This window comes from Malania oleifera, chromosome 5, assembly GCF_029873635.1.
Source record: "Malania oleifera isolate guangnan ecotype guangnan chromosome 5, ASM2987363v1, whole genome shotgun sequence".
NCBI classification, from domain to species: domain Eukaryota; kingdom Viridiplantae; phylum Streptophyta; class Magnoliopsida; order Santalales; family Ximeniaceae; genus Malania; species Malania oleifera.
This window is the reverse complement of record NC_080421.1, coordinates 36,082,650-36,090,147: the sequence shown is the minus strand read 5'-3', so window position 1 is coordinate 36,090,147 and position 7,498 is coordinate 36,082,650. Positions and strand designations below refer to the sequence as shown.

Sequence of the window (7,498 nt, the reverse complement as noted above, 5' to 3'; positions counted from 1 at the left end):
CTACCAAAAATCCTTATTAGCATCTAGATGAGTTCTTGGAGATTTTCTCCACCATTTGCATACCCAATTTTTGTGATGACGCCCTTCATCTTAGGCCATTTCCATTCTTTCTAAAGGATAAGGACAAATATTGGTTGACATCCTTAGAGCCAAACTCGGTTACCAACTGGGCCACCATGCAACATGAGTTTCTGAAAAAGTACTTCCCAATAGGGAAGACTAACCAGCTGCAAAGGGAAATAATAAGTTTTGCACAAATAGATGGGGAAGTTTTCTTTGATACTTGGGAGCGCTTTCAGGACCTGCTCCGTAAATGCCCATATCATTAGGTTTTCAAGTGGAAATTAGTTCAAACTTTTTACAAAGGGTTAGCTAAGAGAGATAGGTCAATGGTAGATGCATCATGCAGAGGTACGTTCCTCACAAAGCACGAAAATAAGGCCTGGATTCTCTTTGAAAATTTGGCTGAAAATTCTCAGCAGCACATGGTTGCCACTTGTAGACCACTCAAATTATCAACCTCTAAACCCAAGGAGTTTACGAGTTGACCACAAGTCTGGACCTAGCCCCTACCCTATATGTCATATCCAAAAAATTTGACTAGTGTTTGTCCTTAGGACCGCCGACAATGGCTTGTATAAAGGTTTGTGCAATCTTCTCTGACCCTTCCCATACATGTTACAATTGCCCACATGCATCATCCTAATCTGAGCTTGTGGAGGAAGATGTGAAGGCTACTCACAAATGGTATGATAGGTCGTTCAATGACCCCTTTTCCAATACATACAATCCAGGGTGGAGACAACACCCTAACTTCTCCTAGAGGCCACAAGCCCAAGCCCTGGGCTCTCAAACACAAAGACCTCAAAAAAACTGTACTGTTCCGTCTCTACGACCATATCAAAATTTCCAAAGTCATCATAACTCTAACCCTAAATCTTCATTATTGTAGTAGCCTCCTCCTCCTCAATCCAAATATGATTCTTTTCGAGAGACAGAGTTGGGAGCCCTCAAGTGAATTGAAGTTGACCGCCAGTTAGATCGACAACTCCTTTACTCACACTCTTAATCCATCATGAAGTGTGAAGTTAAAAGCCACCATGAGGCAGCTAGCTACTACTTTGAGTCAAAGAGTTGAAGGCAAGCTACCAAGTCAACCTATACTAATTCTGAAGGGGCAATATAGGGTCAATTGTGAACTGGATGCTGGTACAACAGCTTATCCTAGGCAAGCCCAGGCGGTAATCACTACCCAGAGTGTTAGGGTGATAGATAATGAAACCAAGGAGCAACTGAGCGAATGGGAGAACAAAGGGGAGGAGAACGTTGAACCCAACATTGATTCTTATCTCCCACTTTCTTCCAGATTAAGACATGGCCACCCTAATTCCTCACTTGTGGTTGAAGGAATCAAGCCACATTATGCCCCTCATAGGGCCTTTTCTGCCTCTTCGACACCATGCCCTACAAATTTTCCTATGCCCTACCCATCCAAGACGAAAACCACACTTGAGTCCATCTTGGACGCATTTCGGTGACTCTAAGACAACCAACCCCTCTTGGATGTGATAAAGAAAATGCCTAGATATGAAAAAATCATCAAAGAACTATACAGATTACAAAAAGAATGAAGGGCAGCTATGTATGAACACGCGAGGTTGACTGAGCACTGGAGCTTCATGACAAAAAGTCGCCTCCCTCCTAAACTAAAAGACCCCAGCTCATCCACTGTCTCTTGTGTAATTGGTGATTATGCCATTGAGGGAGCTCTTTTAGATTTAGGAGCAAGCTTGAACATCCTTCTATACTCACCCTATCAACAACTTAACATTGACAAGCTGCAACCCACTTAGATCACAATTGTGTCTCACTGATCGATCCTTTAAGAAACCTAAGGGTGTAGTAGAGACGTAATAGTCAAAGTTGGAGAATTCCATTACCCAGTAGATTTTATTATTCTAGATATTAAACCCTCCAAAAATCTGATCCCTATCCTTCTGGGATGACCATTCCTAGCCACGACTAATGCCTACATTCAATGCAGGAGAGGGATCATGGAAATCTCCCCGGGCCACGAACAACTTAGGCTAAATGTGTTTAATGCCTCCCAACATCCACTAAAAGCCGTCCAAGCTATGGAAAAATATGTGATTGACAAAATTGTTAGGGAAACGACCCCCTCGATTCTCTAGCGGGACCTTTTAGATAGTACGCTTCAGCTTGACAGCCCCACGACTGCTGAAATTGAGGACCCTTTTGAGCAACTTATGAAAAAACATGAGTGGGTCTCCAATTCTAAGAATAAGTTGGTGGTATACAACCCCATGTGTGAGGAAGAGAAGGGGGAAACTAATGTTAATTTTGAACGAACATGAGTTTGGGTCGATCTTGGAAGTGTCTAGCTAAAGAATGTAAACTTAACACTTTCGGGAGGCAACCCAATAGTTTTTCTTTTCCTTTTGAGTCCTTAGGTTATTTAGCATAAACTAACTAGAAAGTAAGAGTCAAGTCGGCTAAAGAAATTTGGGATAAGTTAGAGGTAACCTATGAAGGAATAGTCAATGTTAGAGATAGTATAATCGACATGCTCACAAGCGAATATGAGGCCTTTAGGATGAACCCGGATGAAACTATCACTAGCATGTATACTAGGTTTACTCACATAATAAAATCCTTAAATGCTTTGGGGAAAAATTATTCAACATCTGAAATGATCACAGAAGGAAGAAACCTGAAAAATACTTCTCTTGATGAGTTAATTGGATCCTTCCTCACATATGAAATGAAAATAAACGAAAGAAATTATGAGAATAATAATAAAAATAAGAAATTGATAGCCTTTAAGTTTGCCAAAGAAAGCTCTAGTGATGAAGATGAAGATAATGAGTTAAATGATGAAGAACTAGCCTTCATTACTAAAAGACTTGGAAAGTTTTTTCAGAAAGAATAGGAAATTCCTTTGGAAGTTTAAAAGATCAAAAACTGACAAAGGAGAAACAAACCAAAAAGAAACTAAAAATGAACTTCCTACGTGTTATAGCTGCAAAAAAGTTGGACATACTAAACCTAATTGTGCATAGCTGAAGAATGACAAGAAAAAGAAGAAGAAGGCAATGAAAGCTACATGGGATGATACAAGCTCAAGCGAGTTAGAGAATAAATCAAGTGAACAAGAAGTTGCCAACATATGCTTCATGACTCACAATGTTGAGGTAAACTCCTACTATTGTATATCAGAAGAGTCTAGTGAAGAGTCATGTAATGATTCATGTGATAATATGCCTTTATACAAAGAAATCCAAAATGAATTATTTGCTTTACATAATAGGTTCATAAAAGTAGCTAAAATAAATATAGCTTTGAAAGAACAAAATGAAAATATGAAAAATCATATAGAAATTTCTAAATCAGCTGAAAAAGAAAAGGAGTCTCATATTGATGATCTCATGAAGAAAATAAACAACGTGTCTCAAGATTTGGTAAAACTACAAGTAAATGGTGAAAGCAAGAAATACTTAGAAATAAGAAACCTTAAATGTAAAATTGAAGATAAAGACAAGATAATCTACAATTTTACAAGAGGAAAAGAGAATTTTGAAAAGATGATTAGACAACAAAGGATGATTAGTGATAAAGAAGGAATTGGATACAATGGAATTGAAAGCAAAAATAAAAAGAACTTATTTATAGGATATTTCGTAAAAGAAGTAAAATACTATGCTAGTACATCATCTACAAATAGTTATGAACACACTACTTGCTTCTTGTGTAGGAATAAGGGACACATAAAGTTTAATTGTCCACTCAAAAAGAAATATGTCAAAATAAAAAATGAATGGAAAATAAACACTTAAAATAGATATGACTTAAAAAGAATTAAGAAGGTTTGGGTTCCAAAAGAATTACCCTGTATCCTTCCTTGTAGTTATGCTTTAGGACCACTCCATCAAAGGAAAAATGGTACTTGGACAGTGGGTGTTCAAGACATATGACCAGGGATAGAACAAAATTCAACACCCTAGTTCAAAAAGATGGAGGGTATATCACCTTCGACGACAACGTTAAAGGTAAAATAATCTGAATCGAAAAAATAGGTAAAGAACCTTCCTGTTGGCCTAACAAAGCTTTTTAATCTTGTTTTGATGATAACAAATGAAGGATATTTTAACATGCATTGTTGAGTAACTTTATTTCAGGATTAAGTAAAACAACACTCATGATCATGGAAGCAAGATGAAAATCAAAGTCAATTAAGTGAAAGCTTCTCAGAATATTGAAGCAATAAAAGACAAATGAAGAGCTTCAATGCTAAGTGGGACTTGAAGTAAAGTTGAACCTTAAGAGACTTGAAAACTTAGAGCTAAATGAGTTTATGCTTAGAAAGATATTTGTAAGTACTTCAATCCAATACTATTTAGATATATGAAACTCTTTAGGATCAAAAGACTTAGAGACCGTCTCTTAAACAAATTCTTGAAAATGATTTTAAAGATGTTGTATTTGAGTTTTTCAAAATAAACTAGAGTTTAAAAATTAAAAATGAAAATATTTGAAACAGAATATTCTGTCTAGCTGACTGACCAGGTTTCAATTAAGTTCAGCTAGCCGACTGACAAACATAAAGAATGAAAAACCTACCTAGTTAACTGACAATTTGAACTAGGATTAGTCAGCTGACTTACACCCTAGTATGTCCAGCCAACTGATCATTTTTGAACTATGTTCGGTCAGCCAACTGACTATTTATTGAAATAATTTTTGGAGAGACAGAATGCTGTCAGCCGTTTGTCTAGCCGACTGACCTGCACAAAATTGGACCTAATTGAGTGAGTCAGCCGACTGACTCCAAAAAGTTTTTGAAATTTGAACTAAACGGGAAGTTTTTCAAAATTAATTCTAGGATATCAAATATTTTGTGATATCGACAAACACTCCAAGTCAACTTGGTAAATAAGGTAACTTTTCCATAAAAGAGTCTATAAATACCTCCATTGCTCAATGAAGATATACACTCAAGAAATACAAAGCATTCTACGTTCATACTCTCCTAAATCCATACGTGCTTACACTCTTGCTGGGAGCACTCTATGAAATTGCTGGTTGATTAAGAGCCTTGGTTCTGATTTGCAACTAAGTTGTCTCTATCTATAAGAAAGAACCTTTGGTGACATCTAAATCATGAGCTTCATATTTTCTATATAGTATTTGCTTTGAAGTATATTAAGTACTCTAACTTGTACAAATTTGCTCTGTTTTGAGAGTGTTCTTGTATGCAAATTCTTACTTTTGTTTAGTAGTTCTTTGACGATTCAAGATTGATTTGGATCTTTGGACCAAGTGTGGGCTGTCGCTTGGAGAGGTTTCTCTTCCTAAAAAGAGGTTATTTGTAACGGGTTTGTTCCACCCTTAAAGGAACAAGTATAGTAGAATCCTTAGGTGGTTTGCCTAAGGCGAGGACATAGGCTGGGGATAAGCCGAACCTCGTAAAAACAACGGCATCACTCTTTCCCTTACTCTATTTAAATTTCAGCAAAAATATAAACTGTGTGGATGTTGTAATTCTTTCAATTATAAAAACAATGCATATTAAAAATTAAATAAACCAAAGCTTAATTTGTTCTTGGGCTTGCGAAAACTGAAAGGGAGTACATTGGTTAATCAATATTTTGCAGAAACCATAAGAGAGTACGTTGATTGGTTAACAACCCAAAACCAATCAACTGAAGGTTTATTTGAATTCTGATTTTGGAAAAAGTGATTGGATGTTATTTTGATTGTCAATTGAAAGGCAAATTATATATTCTACAGGGCCTACATATTCATTACTACAGGGCTTAAATCAAATTTATATACAGAGAGCAATTAACAAAAGCTGAGAATTGTTCTAAAGTTTTCTTGATTGAATGTTTGATTGATTGGTTACTTTGTTGGCATATGGTTGTGGATTGAATATTGTTTTTGACAATTGTATAATGACTTAAGTATTTTTTGTGTATTGGATAAATCAACAAGAAGTCAAGAATTCATTAAAAGATTTAAAAGAGGTTAAGGATTCTTGAAAAGTGTTAAAAGAAATTTTTTAAAACCAATTCACCCCTCCTTCTTGGGATGACACCTTAGTTTTCATTTGGTATCAGAGCCTCATTATAGTAAATCCTAACAAGAAGCTATACAAAGATTTAGATTGCACAAATAGGAGTAGCTCCCTTTAGTGAGGGTCAATCCTTAACTAGACCACCCTTTTTTTGTGGACTGAACTACACCTTCTGGAAACAACGTATAAGAATCTACCTTTAAATAATGGATTGGAAGGCATGGAAGGTTGTATGGTAACCTAATCCCTACTAAACTAGTGGATGGAAAAAAAGTACCTAAGGAAGACAAGGAGATGACCGAAATAGATCACAAAATGCTGCAAATTAACTCTAGGGCAATAAACACCCTATATTGTGCACTTGATGCTAATGAATTCAATAGAGTGATGGCATGTAAGACGGCAAAAGAAATTTTGGATAAATTGGAAGTAACCTATGAAGGCACAGTAGATGTTAGAGACAATATAATTGATAAGTTGACTAGTGAATACGAAGCTTTTAGGATAAATTCCGATGAAACCATAATAAGCATGTGCACTAGGTTTACACATATCATAAACTAACTAAGTTCCTTAGGAAAAACATATTCCACCTATGAGATGATTCGCAAAATTCTAAGAGCACTTCCACCTATTTGGGAACCGAAAGCCACAACCATAACGGAAGGTAGAAACCTTAAAACAACCTCAGTAAATGAACTGATATGATCACTTCTAACCTATGAAATGGCTACAAAAGAAAGAAACACTGAAAATAAAAATAAGAATTCTATAGCTCTAAAAGCCTAGAAAGAACTTTCAAGTGAAGAAGATAATGACTCTAGTGAACTAGATGATGAAGAATTAGATTTCGTAACTAGAAGACTTGGAAAATTCTTCAAAGGAAATAAAAAATACACTAGAAAATTGAGAGGGTCAAAAATCGAAAAAGGTGAAAATAATAAAAAGGAATACAAGATAAAAAATGAACCTCCCACTTGCTATCACTGTAAAAATTCCGGACACATCAAGCTGGACTACCCTCAGCTTAAGAACGAAAAGAAGAAAAAGAAGCCTACAATGAAAACAACATGGGATGACACAAGTTCAAGTGAATCGGAGAGTGAATCTAGTGAACAAGAAGTGGCAAACATGTGCTTCATGGCACACAACGAAGAGGTAAACTCTTATTACTCCTTCTTGGAAGATTCATGTGATGAATCATGTAATGATTCATGTGAAAGTATGCCCTCTTATAAAGAACTTCAAGCTGAATTATTCTCTCTTCATAATAAGTTCATCAAACTCTCAAAAATGAACATAACCTTAAAACAACAAAATGAATCACTTAGGAATCAACTTGAATCCTCAAAAATTGTTGAAAAACAAAAAGACTTAAAAGTTGATGAGCTTGAGAAGAAAGTA

The 7,498-nt window shown here is 35.9% G+C and overlaps 1 non-coding gene across 1 annotated transcript; it reads right to left on the bottom strand.

Moving 5' to 3' along the window:
• Positions 1-225: 225 nt before the first annotated feature.
• On the bottom strand, positions 226-331 carry LOC131156823 (small nucleolar RNA R71). Its single transcript, XR_009137093.1, has one exon. It is a non-coding gene; the product is annotated as a small nucleolar RNA R71 (small nucleolar RNA).
• Positions 332-7,498: the final 7,167 nt, after the last annotated feature.